The 15,539-nt window shown below is 38.2% G+C and overlaps 1 pseudogene; it reads left to right on the top strand.

Annotated features, from left to right (window-relative positions):
* Positions 1 to 2,990: 2,990 nt before the first annotated feature.
* Positions 2,991 to 4,661, top strand: LOC125397945 (pyruvate kinase PKM pseudogene; annotated as a pseudogene).
* Positions 4,662 to 15,539: the final 10,878 nt, after the last annotated feature.

Here is a 15,539-nt window from a genome sequence, read left to right as displayed (position 1 = left end):
TAGTTAAAGTGTTACATAGCCATGCATCTTACAGGGATCAGAAGTTATCATTTTTCATACTTGTCCATGGTGGTTTGTTTCAGTATAGCACTCCGCCTCACTGTGATGCATCTGGCTGCAGAGTCATGCCGAAGTGGGATAATACGATGTCCTGATTTGGACTTCCCCTAAAGGCAGACATAGTTGCCATAATAACTGTGATAAATTGTGTGGCACACTAGTAAAAAATAAAAGACTCCCCCAAGCTTTATAGTGTTTGAAGAAGGATGCTTGGGTTCTTTCAATTTTCCATTTCCATTTTCAGAAACAAATCAAACAAACTGAAGCCAAAAACTAGTATGAGGATTTCAACATGCAAATGCTAATAACAGGAACATTTTATTTTATGACCTTTGAAAGTTCTTGCACAATCTACTAAGCTTTAAATAATGGTTCAGTTAAGATGTAGTTCATTTTCTAGTTTTAGTAGAAGTTTCACCTTAAGATGCACCTATTTCTTTGATTCTAAACAAATAACACAATCTCAATATCGAGTGCCTCCTGTGTGGGCAATTGACTGTTGGAGAACCTCAGTGAGGAAATCATGTTCCTTGCTCTTGGGAGTTCTGATACGGGAAAGTGTTGCTGAGAAAGCAGTATAAGCACTCATAGGCTTCACTTCATCCAGGAGTGATGTTCGTTGACGAGTAACAACTTTATAAACTTTTTCTACTCTGTCTGGATGACTTCATATTTTCACAGGACTGTCAAAACAATGTAACACTTAAGATCAGTTTTCATGTCTAAATATGGAAAAAATAGAATGTGTGAAATAATCAGTACTTTCAGGTGAGGAAACTACACATTTCAATAATCTGATATTTATCTTAAATATTCAATTCTAAAAAAAACCCCTCAGGTAAAACATATAAAGTAACATTAACAGCTGACCATCTACAGATAGAGTAATATCACACTACAGAGAAGAAATACTTTTCCTACACATGAAGAGGAAGATTGCTAATACTCTGCAGCTAACATTCCAGAGAAATGTGTAAGTTCATTGAGGTCCACACTGAAAAGAGTCTTCCATTCAATGACCATTTTGTGAAAAAATGGGCTGTGTCACTTTAGCCAGGTAATTCAGCAAAGCCAGAAGCACCCAAAAAAGAATCCCAGAAAAATCTCTGCCTTTTTCTTGCTTAATACTCCCTCTGATGCAAATGCCAACATACCCTGAGTTCTTAGTGATCACTCTTGTAGAATCACCTTTCTGAATAACTTTTGGCAGATGAAGAATTTTACCAAGGTTGCCAGTACTTCAAAGTCACACATTCAAACACTGAATTTCTTGTGTCCCTCTTTTTTACATAACACCAAGGCTACTCCAATCACTCAAATTTTCAACTCCACCAAAATTTATTTCAGACAGAGCATTGCTCAACACACAAGCACATCAGTTTCATTATTTCCATAAAGAGTATTTTAAGAATACTTGAATGGGGCCATAAATTATGAGAGAAAAGAGAAGAAAATATTTCAGGAAAACATTTTCTTACATATGGTGTTTGAAGTCAAGGATAGAATTTTTTAAATAGACATAAAATAATACAAAAAAGTAAAAAGGAGTCTTGTGTTTCATATGATGAACTCTAGCTCTTCACAGGTAGAAGAAAATGAATTTGCAAAGACCTTACAGAGAAATAAGAGAAAATAATATGACTCCTGAGGCATGAAGTCAGGCTGAGGGAACATTTCAAGAAGAGAATATATGTGTGATTGTTACCTAGAAGTGTTGTAAGAACAAGGTAAAAATCATGTTAAACTTAGATTGACAGTATGACCTCGGAGATGGATGGAAATCAAAAGCTGATACTTGGTCCTCAGCTTCTGGTGTCTGTTTGAGAAACCCAGACTTCCAATTATCACTTAGACATCTACAAAGCTAAGATCAATGCTTCCAAGTAACTTAGTTATTTTTTTTTATTTTTGTTGAAGTAAGACACCATGGACAAAGCAACTAATAAAGGAACATGTTTAGCTTGGACTCATTTTTTTTTTCAACAGGTTAGAGTTAGTGATGGCAGAACAAAGGAATGGTAGCAGGAACTGCTGTGAGCTTACCTGTTCATCCACAGGTAAGAGGCAGGGTGAGAAAATACTGGGAATCCTATAAATCTTTTGAAATCTCAAAGACAGTGACAATTTCTTCCAACAACGTCACCATAGTAACCCTGCCCAAATAGTCCCACTAACAGGACATGAAGGATTCAGCCATATGAACTTAATTGGTTGATTCTCATTCAAACCACCCCAGTTTGCTCAGTGCAGTTGCATGGGATAATGTCATTGCTGATACACTGATAAAATAGCAGAACATACTAATCATGTATTTCCCATTCCCTTATCTAGTAAAATGTGGATGTGATAGCCAACTACCTTTTACCATGGAGGTGCAGATCAGAGCAATTTGAATGAAGAAAAAAGATTCTACTGAGAAATGCTGTTGTGGCAGCTTCCTTTCTAGGGAGAGAGAGACAGAGACAGAGACAGACAGAGAAAGGGGGGAGGGAGAGAAAGAGAAAGAGAGAGAAAACTTACTTTAGAGTTCTGTTTAACTATTGTTCTCCAGCAACTGGATTTGTGTCCTCACTGAATACATAGAAAGTACTATAACAAGAGAACATTGAAATCATTAGGCAACGTTCTAGAAAAGTTACAACACCGACTGGCTAAAACCAGGATAAAACTTCAATGAAACAGGAGAAGGAAAATGAAAGTGGCCACACTGAGCTGTTTGTTTGTTTGTTTTCTTCAAGTGTTTCAATGTATTTAAGAGGCAACAAGAAAAACAGAGTTGAGAAATATGGTTTGGAAAGAAAAACTGCAATAAACAATTTATGATCAATGAATAACTATATATTTATACTAGATTTAGGTTTCTCAAAAGGATCTTCTCATAAAAGTAAAAAGGTAGTGTATTTAAAGATGCTTTTGTGCCCGTACAACAGAAACTCGTCCTGACCCTTCAGCCGTCTGATTTGGGTATGGATGCAGGATCCGGAGTACGCCCGAGGACTTCAGGAACCAAGCTGAAACCACACAGCGAAACAGGGACTGCCTTCATTCAAACCCAGCAGCTCCATACAGCCATGGCTGACACCTTCTTGGAACATGTGTGCCGCCTGGACATTGACTCCACACCCATCATGGCCCGCAACACTGGCGTCATTTGTACCACTGCTCCTGCTTCCCAGTCTGTGGAGATGCTGAAGGTGATGATCAAGTCAGGAATGAGCGTGGCTTGTCTCAATTTCTCTCATGGAACTCATGAGTACCATGCAGAAACTATCAAGAACGTGCATGCAGCCCCAGAAAGCTTCGCTTCTGATCCCATTCTTTACCAGCCTGATGCTGTGGCTCTAGGCACAAAGGGGCCTGAGATCCGGACTGGACTCAAAGGCAGCAGCACTGCAGAAGTGAAGCTGAAGAAGGGAGCCACCCTGAAGATCATCGTGGACAGTGCCTACATGGAAAAGTGTGACGAGAACATCCTGTGGCTGGATTATAAGAACATCTATAAGGTGGTGAAAGTGGGCATCAAGATCGACATAGATGATGGGCTTATTTCACTATAGGTGAAGGAGAAAGGCGCTGACTTCCTGGTGACAAAGGTGGAGAATGGTGGCTCGTTGGGCAGCAAGAAGTGGGTGAACCTCCCTGGAGCCACTGTGGACCTCCCTGCTGTGTCACAAAAGGACATTCGGGACCTGAAGTTTGGGGTGGAGCAGGATGTAGACATGGTGTTTGCGTCTTTCATCTGCAAGGCAGCTGATGTGCACGAGGTTAGGAAGGTCCTGGGAGAGAAGGGCAAGAACATCAAGATCATCAGCAAAATCGAGAACCACGAAGATGTCCTCAGGTTTGATGAGATGTTGGAGGTCAGTGATGGGATCACGGTGGCTCATGGTGACTTGGGCATTGAGATTCCTGCAGAGCAGATCTTCCTGGCTCAGAAGATGATGATTGGATGATGCAACCGAGCTGGGAAGCCTGTCATAAGTGCCACACAGATGATGGAGAGCATGATCAAGAAGCCCCACCCCACCCGTGCTGAGGGCAGTGATATGGCCAATGAAGTCCTAGATGGAGCAGACTGCATCAAGCTGTCAGGAGAAACCGCCAAAGGGGACCACCCTCTGGAGGCAGTTGGCATACAGCACCTGATTGCCCATGAGGCAGAGTCCGCCATCTACTACCTGCAGTTATTTGAAGAACTCCGCCGTCTGGCACCTAATACCAGCGACCCCACAGAAGCTGCTGCCGTGGGTGCTGTGGAGGCCTCTTTCAAGTGCTGCAATGGGGCCATTATCGTGCTCACCAAGTCTGGCAGGAGTGCTTACCAGGTGGCCAGGTACCGCCCACGTGCTCCCAACATTGCTGTGATGCACAATCCCCAGACAGCTCGCCAGGCACATTTGTACCATGGCATCTTCCCTGTGCTGTGTAAGGATGCAGTACAGGACGCCTGGGCTGAGGATGTAGACCTCCGTGTGAATTTGGCCATGAATGTTGGCAAGGCCCGAGACTTCTTCAATAAGGAGATTGTGGTCATTGTGTTGACTGGGTGGAGCCCTGGCTCTGACTTCACCAACACCATGTGTGTAGTGCCTCAGTCTTGATGGCCCTCTGGAGCCCCTCTTCTAGCCCCTGTCCCATCCCTTCCCCCATCCCATTCATTAGGCCAGCAACGCTTGTAGTGCTCACTCTGGGCCAGAGTGTGGCGCTGGTGGGCTCGCACCGGGAAAATTACTGTTGCTGAAACATGGAATAGAGTTCAGCTGTCTATCATATGGCCCGACCCAAGCCAGGGGCGACAGAGGAATGCAGAATTGGAAACCCTCTGGCTTTATCACAAAGGGGCAGCAACATCTCTGTGTACTTTGCTCCTGTAGAAAGTTGCCCAAAGAACTCCCAGCCCTGGTCTGGAGTCAGGAGACAGCAAGAATAGGGGCTTAATCCATGGGGCCCAGGTTCCTTTGTAGGTAATAACCTCTGGGCTTGCTTCCCCAACAGCTTTGGCCTCCCCCACTGCTCCTTGCGCACTTCTCAGCTGTCTCTGCAGTCACACTCTCCACCCTCCACCTCCCATTCTACTGTGCATCATCTCCAGGCCTAAAATTTGGGAGGATTATAAATATTCACTGTGTATGTGTGTGTGTATGTATGTATGTATATATGTATGTATATATGTGTGTATGTATGTATGTATGCAATACCAATTATTAGGGTAAGTTGTGGGGAAAACCAAGAATCAAATTACAATACATTTTAAATTATTTATTATAAATTCATATATGGTATATATTTATATTTACTTTAATTTTCATGATAGTGTTTGCTTAAGCACACGCATGGGAAAAGTAGATAGTGGAGTTATTCAACAATATTCACTTTAATATGAAGAAAAGAGGAAAAGATGGAGATTCTGGTATTGCTAAATGTCACCCTCAGATTGTACAGTAATAAGCTCAGCTGTCCTAGAAGTTAGCACTACAAAACCTGTCTGCTCCAGGCACATTGAAAGCAAAAGGTATTTTCACATTTCCCTACTGTGTACAGAGAATAAACGGCCCACTTACTTTGTTTTTTTTAATCAATGCAAGAAAATCATATAAAAATAATAAATATTCAATGTCTATCTTGAATAAGTCAATAAACTTGTCTTGCTCTGTCTGCAATTAGACTTGAATGTTATGTAGCACAAACCCAAGACTGTGAGGGAAAATACTGGCAGATTTTAGTAGGCAGCAGAACTCCATAGAGTGATTACCAGTGTCTTTCTGATCCATCTGGCTAGACTGTGCCAGCAATCACCTTTGTGAGCCTTCAGCTACCCAGGCTTATATGGTGGCTACATTTTCTAGGTTTCACTCGACGTAATTATATTCGGGTAGTTTACATGCAATGTTGTGGGGTTTTTCCCCTTCAGATTTAAAGGCAGGATTCCATTTTATCACAAAGGGGTGAAGAGTTGGCCTGTGGTTATCTGCCAACTTGTATTTCCATACCAGCATCAGTTTTGTTTGGAGAGTAATCTATCTCTAGGACTTCTCAACAGCTATGCTATTTCTTTTGCAATGCTTTTCTTGCACAATTTATCTGCATAGGTTTATATTTCCCTAGTAACTAACACAGAAAAAAAAATCACATGTTCATGCAGTCTCTACGTGCCACTAAAATCTACAGATTTTCTATTCTTTCAGGATTTAATCCCAAAACAATAATTTTTCCTATAACAACCTAGGTTTTGAAGCTCATTTCCTAAAATTTAAAATGACTATATCACTTATAAAATAAAACTAAAATATGGAATTGCATGAAAAATGTGTTTAAACTATCTCTACACACAGTTCTATAAACTCCATGATATTTCTCAAGAAGTAAATTTAATTAGCCAACTTCTACAAGTGCCAAAAGCTTTGGTAGTGGTTAGCTATTTCTAGTAGCCCTAGAGATTACAGACCATATGAACATTTTGAACCAATAATGAGGAAGCAATGATCTTAAATAAATTATAAATATTTGGTTAGGTTCCCATACGACTTTTCCATGTCTCATTCATTTTCATTAGCTTCTAGTTCTCGAACTCCACTATTCCCATATCCGTACACTATTTATGGCCTTGAATCTCCAGTATTCTTTATGCTGTCATATTAGCTAAAGTCGCCAATCCCTCCTTTCTTGATACATCCTCCTCCCAATGCTCTGGTTTTTAATTTTCTAGCTTCTACAGAATTCCAACGTGAAAACATAAAATTAGTGATTCAGTTTGATATTTGATATCCATACAAGCAAGGATACTCTGACTTTTCTTGTATTATTCTTCTATCATTGAAAGAACCAAAAAAATAATTCCACCAGAAAACTTCTGAAATTAATAAACACTTTATCCACACTGGCAATATATGCAATTAACATATAAAATATGCATAGAAATGAAAACAAAACAGACACATAGAAAAATGTAATGAAGAACTAGATTTTAAGTCCATAAAGTTATAGCCACCTGATTTTTTTACCAAGATGCCAAGAATAGACACTGGAGAAAGGACAGTATCTTTAATAGATGGTATTTGGAACCTCAATGTCTATCTGTAAATAATGAAATTAGAACCATATCTGTCACATTGCCCACATTTTGACTCCAAATGGGTCAAAGAGCTCAGCATGAAATCCAAAACTTGTTAGACAAGAAGAGCTATGTTACCACACATAGGAACAGGTAAGGACTTTCTAAATAGAATCTAATTTGCTTAGGAAATAAAGGCAAGAACTTACAAATGGAGAAAATTGGGAGTATGGGGACCTGGGGGAGGGTTGAATGGAGGAGGGGAGAAGCAGGGAGGGAGCAGAGAAAAATGTAGAGCTCAATAAAAGTTAATAAAAAAAACTGTATACAAAAGTAAAAAAAAAAAGAACTGACAAATGAGATCTCATGAAACTAAAAAGCTTAAGCAAAGGAAAAATCCTACCAAGTCAAAAGGGGGCAGACTACAGAAAGAACAAATATTTGCCAGCTCTACATTTGAAAAGGAATTTATACCTAAATTACACAAAGAACAAAAAAATCTAAACATCAGAAGAACAAGCCAACTTTAAAAATATATTCTGGATCTGACAGAGAATATTCCACAGAAGAATTGTGAATGGCTAATTGATGGAGGAGGGTTAACTGTCTATGTGTTACTTTCATTGGTTAATAAAGAAACTGCCTTGGCTTTTGATAGGACAGCAGCTTAGATAGGTGGAGTAAACAGAACAGAATGCTGGGAAGAAGAAGGCAATGAGGCAGTCGCCATGACTCTCCTCTCCGAGACAGCCGCAGGTTAGAATCCTCCCGGTAAGCCACCACCTCATGGTGCTATACAGATTATTAGAAATGGGTTAATCAAGATGTGAGAGTTAGCCAATAAGAGCCTGAAACTAATGGGCCAAGCAGTGCTTAAATGAATATAGTTTTCAAGTAATTATTTCAGGTAAAGCTAGCCAGGCCAGCGGTGGGAAGTGGCCCACCACCACTCCATCTACAACTAATGAATAACAGTCAAGCATGGATGGAGGAGAGGATCAGAGAAACCCTCTCTCAGTGCTAAGCTGTTTACCTATGGTAGATTCGAGGAGATGGGAATCAATGCTCTCAGTTGTGCAAGCACTGATGACCACATCAGGCTCCAGGGGAGTGTCACAATACAAGCCAGTGATCAAACAGACATCTCTGGATAAGATAAATTGGTCATAAAGCAAACCCAAAAGTCATGGATTTGAGAAAGAGACTTTTAGGGTACAGTGTGGGCTGATACTGATGAAAATGATACCATAAAAGGTGAAGGAAAGGATAATCAAACTGTTGCATATATATTAATATAATTGCATATATATGTTTATATATTATATATATAATTGTCAAAGGACAAAATTAGTAAAATTGACATTTTAGAACTAGTCATTATTCAACTATAGCTAAAAGTAAACATGTGAAAGATCAATAGCATCACTATATATCAATGTGAATTATATGAAACAACTATAAAACAAGCCTAGTTATTATAGGTACACAATAAAAGTTATAATATATTTCACCAGTGTTTAGTCTAAAAATTTTTGTAAAACATTAAAATTCATACAAAAGAAAGTGTGTGCTTGTGTGCGTGCTCACACAAACACACACACACACTTCAAGTTAATTAATTAGAAGAATCATTGTCATCAAAATATCTTTATGCTGCAAGGTTTTCTGTTTTCATTAAAATCCATCCCAATACGAATGATACTCTTTATCAAAATAGAAATATCGCTGTAGAAATCTCTATGAAATTACAGTAAGTCTTGAACAACTAACATCATCTTAACAAAAGGAACAAAGAAGGTGTTATACTAGTGGACTTCATAATATGTTGCAAATACATGTTTGTCAGGGTATTACTCTCTAGAATTCCAAACCAGATTAACAAAACACAGTAAAGAGCATTGAATAAAATAAACCTATCTAAAACTAACAGAATATCTACAAAGGTGCCAGGAACAAATACTGGAGAAAGCCCTGGGAAAAATATATTCATATGCAGAATAATGAAATTAGGCCACATTTTCTACCAGTTGATAAATCAACTAAAATGGATTAAAGACATAGGAAAAGTTCTACTTTATAAAATTTCTTAAAATATATACTATATAGTTTAACTGGAGTTACCCTGCATGTAAGGATGATGTTTTCTCAGGAGTCAAACTCAGATAAAGCCCTGCATCATTCAAGAGAGCAACTTGAAGTGCTCTCTTTGGCAACTCCCTTTGATTTTTTTGCAAGGGGTTTGGGTCCATGACCCTCTCCAAACCATACAGACTATTGCATCATTCTTGCTGCCTGCCAGAACTTTAGGCTGAGCCATCATTGGTAAAGACACCATTTACTTCCAACTCAGAAAACCAAAACTAAAACAGACAAATGGGATTATATGAAAGTCAAAAGCTTTGTCTCAGTAAAGGGAATGATCATAATTCAGAAACAGCCTGAAATATGGAAAAGAATATTTGTGATACATAAATTTAACAGAAGACTCATCTCCAGAATGCATAAGCAACTCCAAAACACTCAAAACAAATTAGTATTAATGATCCTTTAAAATGGACATTAGCCCTAACTGGACAATTTCTCTGAAATAGATGTACAAATGGCCAACAGGTAAATGAAACATCATCAAAGTCACTAACCACTGAATAAATGTGCATTACTTTGTGACAGTAAAAATGGCCAGAAACAAAACAATTATGCAGCAAGCACTAGCAGGGATCTGGAGGAAAGGGAAGCCTTTTACCCTAAGTGGGGGGATGTGAATGACTACAGACATAATGGAAAACAGCACGGAGCCTTCTCGAAGAACCAGAAATAGAACTACCATATGACCTGGCAGTCCCATTATTGTCTATCTGCCCCTGAGAATGAAATATCCATCTCAAAGGTGTTTCATGTGACGACATGGTTGGAACTGGACATTATTATGTTAAAAGACACAAGCAAGGCAGAATTAAAGGGATGCATCATAATCCCACTCAAAATTGGAATCTAAAAGGTTGACTGATAGAAACTGAGATTTTTGATTCCTAGACCATTGGCAAATAGTGGAGAAAGTGATTGGGAAAGGCTACTAAGTTACAATCAGGTAAGAGCAAAATGTTTGGAGCTGCTATTGTTCAGCTGCATGCAGGCAGATAACAGCAAGCACTAAGCACTTCCAAGTCATGGAGGAAAAGACTCCAAGAAGAACTGACTAGCTTTAACAGTATTATATTAAACTATATATGCACCGAAATATCAAATTGCTAAATTTTTATCTATAAATTTAACATATGTATATGATTAAAGAAACTTAATTTAATTAATAATAGAGAGGTATAGAAAGATGAATAATAAGATGGATTTCAGGTATGAATTATGAAAAACATTCCATTCTGTCCTTACAACTTGATCATGTGGTCTCAGATTTTCGGCCTTTGAACAGTGTCAAATATGAGTTCTTTTAGGGTCCTGGAAAAATCCCACAAAAGACCACCATCCAAGTATGCAATCAACAGGAGCATTTCCTATTCCAGCATACTGGGTCAACCATCCGACATAAAGGCAAGATGGCAATGATCCCGAGAAGAGCTCACAGGAGCCTTTGAAGCACTGCAAAGGGGAGGTTATATCAATCAAGTGGCAATCATATTACTGCATTCTAACTGGTCGGCCAAGGGCCAGTCAGTGGTTAGTCAGGGCTATAGTTTTCTATTTGGGGCAGGCCTGGGCAAGTCTTAGCCTTTGTCCTTATTTCCTTAGCTTACAGATTGTGGAGACTTGTACCAGCCTGGCCTGGCCTAGTACTGCATCTACCAGGCCTCCTTCTTGCTGTTGGGATGTTAGATTGATTGTAATTTGTGTCTCTTCCTCAGTCTTAGAAAATTGAAATGGAGGCCTGATATCTGAGAGAAGACTAGGCAGCCTGTTACAGTATCTGCTCAGTCCTTTCAAGTTTCATGTCAAATCCAATAAGAAGTGGTGGGTCATTCCCATTACGTTTGTGATACTCTTGTACCAGTATATTTGCAGGCAGATCATTGCTATGGGTTGCAGGGTTTGTATCTCAGTAATATTGATGATTACTTATGGTCACTGATTTCAGTTTATTTGGTTTGCTCTGAGTAGCACATGTGCATGTGCTGATTCTCAGATCAGATATTGGAACTGTGAGGAAACCACTGTTTTTAAGTCTCTGTATTACTCTTAGTCATGAATCCAATTTTAATAAGCACAATGCAGACTTTGACCTTTGAAAAAAACTATAGTTACTTTTTACACTAATGATGCACTTAAAAGTGGTAACAGCACGACACCTGAAAAAGTTAAAGGATTGTGAAATATAAATAAGGAAAAGAGAAACTGATGAAGAAAAATAAGAATTAAATGAACTGAGGCATGGCATTTTCACTTTTAAGCAATTGGAAAATGTCATCTCAGGCTTATCAAATATACTTTTAAATCAGCTTAAGTTTCTATCAATTGTATAAATCTTAGAATGTGGTCTAATGTTGGGGGAAAGGGCTTAAAACAAATAGCTTGGAAATATTTATTTTTTGAAAATATAGATGCATGTTATTCACACAGAAATACATATAAAGGTACTTTATATACATGTAAAGTGTGGTGCATAATTTAGATATATACATTATGTATATTTATGGCCAATGATTAATGTTCTTAAGGATAAGTGTTTTTCTGAAATAATTTAGGTTCAGTTCTATAATATTTGGTCTAAGTTTCTCTACCATTTGGATGACCTCTATTTTCCTATATATAAATATATTCTATATATAAAAATTAGAGTTTTCTCTCTAATAAATTACTGGGATAGTTACAAATGTTCAATCTCATTGTTTTGTTTATCTGAAGTATAGAAAGCACAGAAACTTGCTGCATTTCATTACATAAACATTGTATTGCTAACTAAGTTCAGTTTATAAAATTCAGCTGTAATTTGTATTATGGCTATATATATGGATTCAGTTGGTATTATCTGTAAGACCAATTCTCTGTTGGTCTAAACAGAGAATAGTAACAACTATTATGTTATAGTAACATCTGAGATGTCACTAAAAAATATTTTAGTGAAAATATAGAGAAAGGGATTCTCAAAATAACAAATTTAGAAGTTAAAATATAAGGATTCACATTTACTTTTCTTTAATTACTTTCACATAATATATTTTGATCATGTAGTTATCCTTTCCAAAGTCCTCTCAGATATTTATTATGTTCCCCAAACACCCAACTATATATTTTCTCTCTCTTTCTCAAGAAAAGCTATCCACAAAAGTAAAAATCAAAGTAATAAAGAAATCAATAAGACAGAAAATTGTGAAAACAAAACAAACTGAAACAGAGAGTCCACAAAACCAATCAAGCAAACAAACAACAGAGAATTCACTTTGTATTGGCCAACTATCCCTAGAAATCGAGCAGGACCTAGAATGTGGTTGATAAATCCAGTGACATTCCACTAGAGAAAATGGATTTTCCCATTCCCAGCAGGCATCAACCACAAGAAACTTCTTGGTTAATGTTAGGGCACCATCTTTCATATATGTATACACTTTAGGAAGCTTCTACATGAAGTCAAACACATAACTGCCAGTGTTAAAACAGATGACCATCTTACTATAAGGATACTTTCTCATCTGTATTCATTGCTGTTTTAATCAAAGCATCCAGAGCAAAGTAACAACTGAGATGTCCATCAACTGATGAATGAGTAATGAAAGTGTGATACATTCACACAGTGGAAGGTTATTCAGTTATGAAGGAAACATAAAAATTTGAAGTATGTAGTCAAATGGATAGATATGGAAGCGATCATTCTGAGTGAGGTAACCTAGACACACAAAGACACATGATTTTGTGTGGATGCTAGCTTTCAATATTTAGATATATGTGTCTATATTAGAGTACACAGGGATGTCAGGAACGAATACATAACCATCGGGGCAAACTTTCGAGACAGGGGAGATGGAGCACAGGTGGTACAAATAGGGAGAAGGGGAATAATGGATCAGGAAGGGCTGAGTGGAGATGGTAGGGCAGGGTAGAGCGACTGCTCTGGAGAGGGATAACTAACACTGAATACCTAGGAAATGTCACAAGGAAATGCACGGCTGCCGAAGCACACACACATATGTACATATTTGTATATGTGTATTTCTATACATATGTATATGTACGTGTGTGTGTGTGTGTGTGTGTGTGTGTGTGTGTGTGTGTGGTTTAAATTTAAAAGGACTTATTCTATGATAGGGATATTGTGGTAGCACCCATTTTCAAGACCATAGACTATCAAAATAAAAACAAAAAACTAGAGTCAGAAATATTTTGTCTCCTTTTGAGTTGTTGCTCAGTGGAGTACCATAAGTTCCCAACATTATCATTACTCTTGATTACTCTTGAAAAATTGATGGCGAGACCCTACTGCTTAAAATATCAATATATCCGAGATATTGGACATGGAGAAACCAAACTTTTACTGGCCTGGAAGCTTCATCCCTACTGGTTAGTCTTTCCACTTCTAGAAGATACTATACACATTGCTAGAAAACAAAATTAGTCATTAATCTCACCAGTAAATAGATTTAATAGGCCCTAGATTAGAAACAACTAATCCTCTTTTGATAAGTCATCATAGTGTTAAATATATTCATCAAACAACTTTATTTAACAGTATATAACAATTAAGGTGGAAATTCACAACTGGTCAAGATGAAGTGAATAAGCTATCAGGGTATGCTCAGCATATCTTTTCCTTATCTTTTCCTAAATTTCAGAAAGAATCACAGATGAATGGGTAAATGTTTGTAAAAGCAGAGGGGATGGATAATTATAACAAAACCATGTTTTCAAGGTATACCAGGCAAGCTTCACATATGAATTCACAGTGATTGTAATAACACTCACAAGCCCTTCACAGAAACAGCCAAGAACATACAGGGAGGAGGGCAGATGAGGCCACAGTGTCCCACTCATAGCTGAAGACCTATTGGCAACTGACGGATGTTTGGAGAAGGAGACAGTTTTCTTCAAGATAGATAGATACACCTGAGAAGGAGCTACCTATATGTCCAGTAGATGAACTTATATAACAGTAATACTGAGTAGACTCGGTGTCTTCAAAACAAACAAAGCCAAAGAAGGATATGAAGTTGGGACGGAATAGTAGTGGGGGTGACGGGATAATAATTAGAGGGAGGGGACTATGGGATGCACTAATAACAACAGATATTGTATCTATCTATTAAAAGTTGGAAAACAATAAAATTCTAAGAGTGAAATAAACATTTACAGTTTTATCTTATTGACATTTCTTATGTGAAATAAGCATGCCCAGCTCTCAACATTCTTAACAAGGAATATATTTTATAGTCAGAGTTTGCTTTAAAGATAGATCCTTATATTGATTCTCATATTGATTTTTTGCTAAACATCTTTTAAAATTCATTATTTTGTTTGTTTGTTTGTTTTATTTCTAAAGAAAACAAACTATCTTTATTTTTATTTTATATACCAATCCCAGTTCCCACTCCCTCCCCTCTCCTATTCTCACCACCTTTTCCCCCACCACTTCCCCCATTCACTCCTCAGAGAGTGTAAAGCACATAGCTTTGTGGAAGGTCCAAGGCCCCCATTCTCTATATAGGCCGAGTACGGTATCCATCCTAAGAAAATGGGTTCCAAAAAAGTCAGTACAAGCAGTAGGGATAAATCCTGGATGTGAGGGTGATCTGACTGCGACATCTGTCACCCCTTGATCGCCAGGATTTATTCTGCTGATCTTGCTTGCTAGGCTGGTATCCCCTTTCTGCCTCTCTTCTCCATGTGTATCTCCCTGGAAGCTGTATGCTCTATGGAAGAGGATGACCTTCCCCAAACAGAGGAGGACTGGTCTTTGGTCAAGGGTATAGGAGTAGCTGCGCTCCCCTGCTAGAACCTCCAAACAAGCTTTCACTGATTTTTTTAAAAGTTCTTTTAATTTTTTTTTAAACTCTGTTTCAGCAAGGTTATGAATCTTCATAGTGAGGATGACTTGACAGAAAGAACTAGAAACAGTGGCAGGAATTATAACTCCTCGTGCAGCACAGCACTGACCACAATGTTCCATCATCCAGCATATGCACCTGGGAGTCAAAACAAGGTCTTCTATGGAGTACCTGAGAGAAGAAGCAGTCTCTTCAATTATAACAATCTTTCTTCAAATAATGAAATCCTGTAAGTTAAGAGCAGGGGTTGCAAAGTCATCTCTTTTTAATGCCTACCACTTTGAATTCTTGACTCTTGGCAAGTTTTAAGTAGTCAATGCATTCAAAAAGAAAAGAAGGAGGAAAATGGGTGCAATATGTCAAAGCAAAGACAGCTCTGGAAAAGGAGGAGCAGTAAGACTTAATAGAAGAAACCACGCAACATAGCGTCAGAAAAAGGAGAC

Source organism: Myodes glareolus, chromosome 18 (genome assembly GCF_982192425.1).
Source record: "Myodes glareolus chromosome 18, mMyoGla1.1, whole genome shotgun sequence".
In the NCBI taxonomy this organism is placed as follows: domain Eukaryota; kingdom Metazoa; phylum Chordata; class Mammalia; order Rodentia; family Cricetidae; genus Myodes; species Myodes glareolus.
The sequence above is the reverse complement of the archived record's forward strand: the minus strand, read 5'-3'. Positions and strand labels throughout refer to the sequence as shown.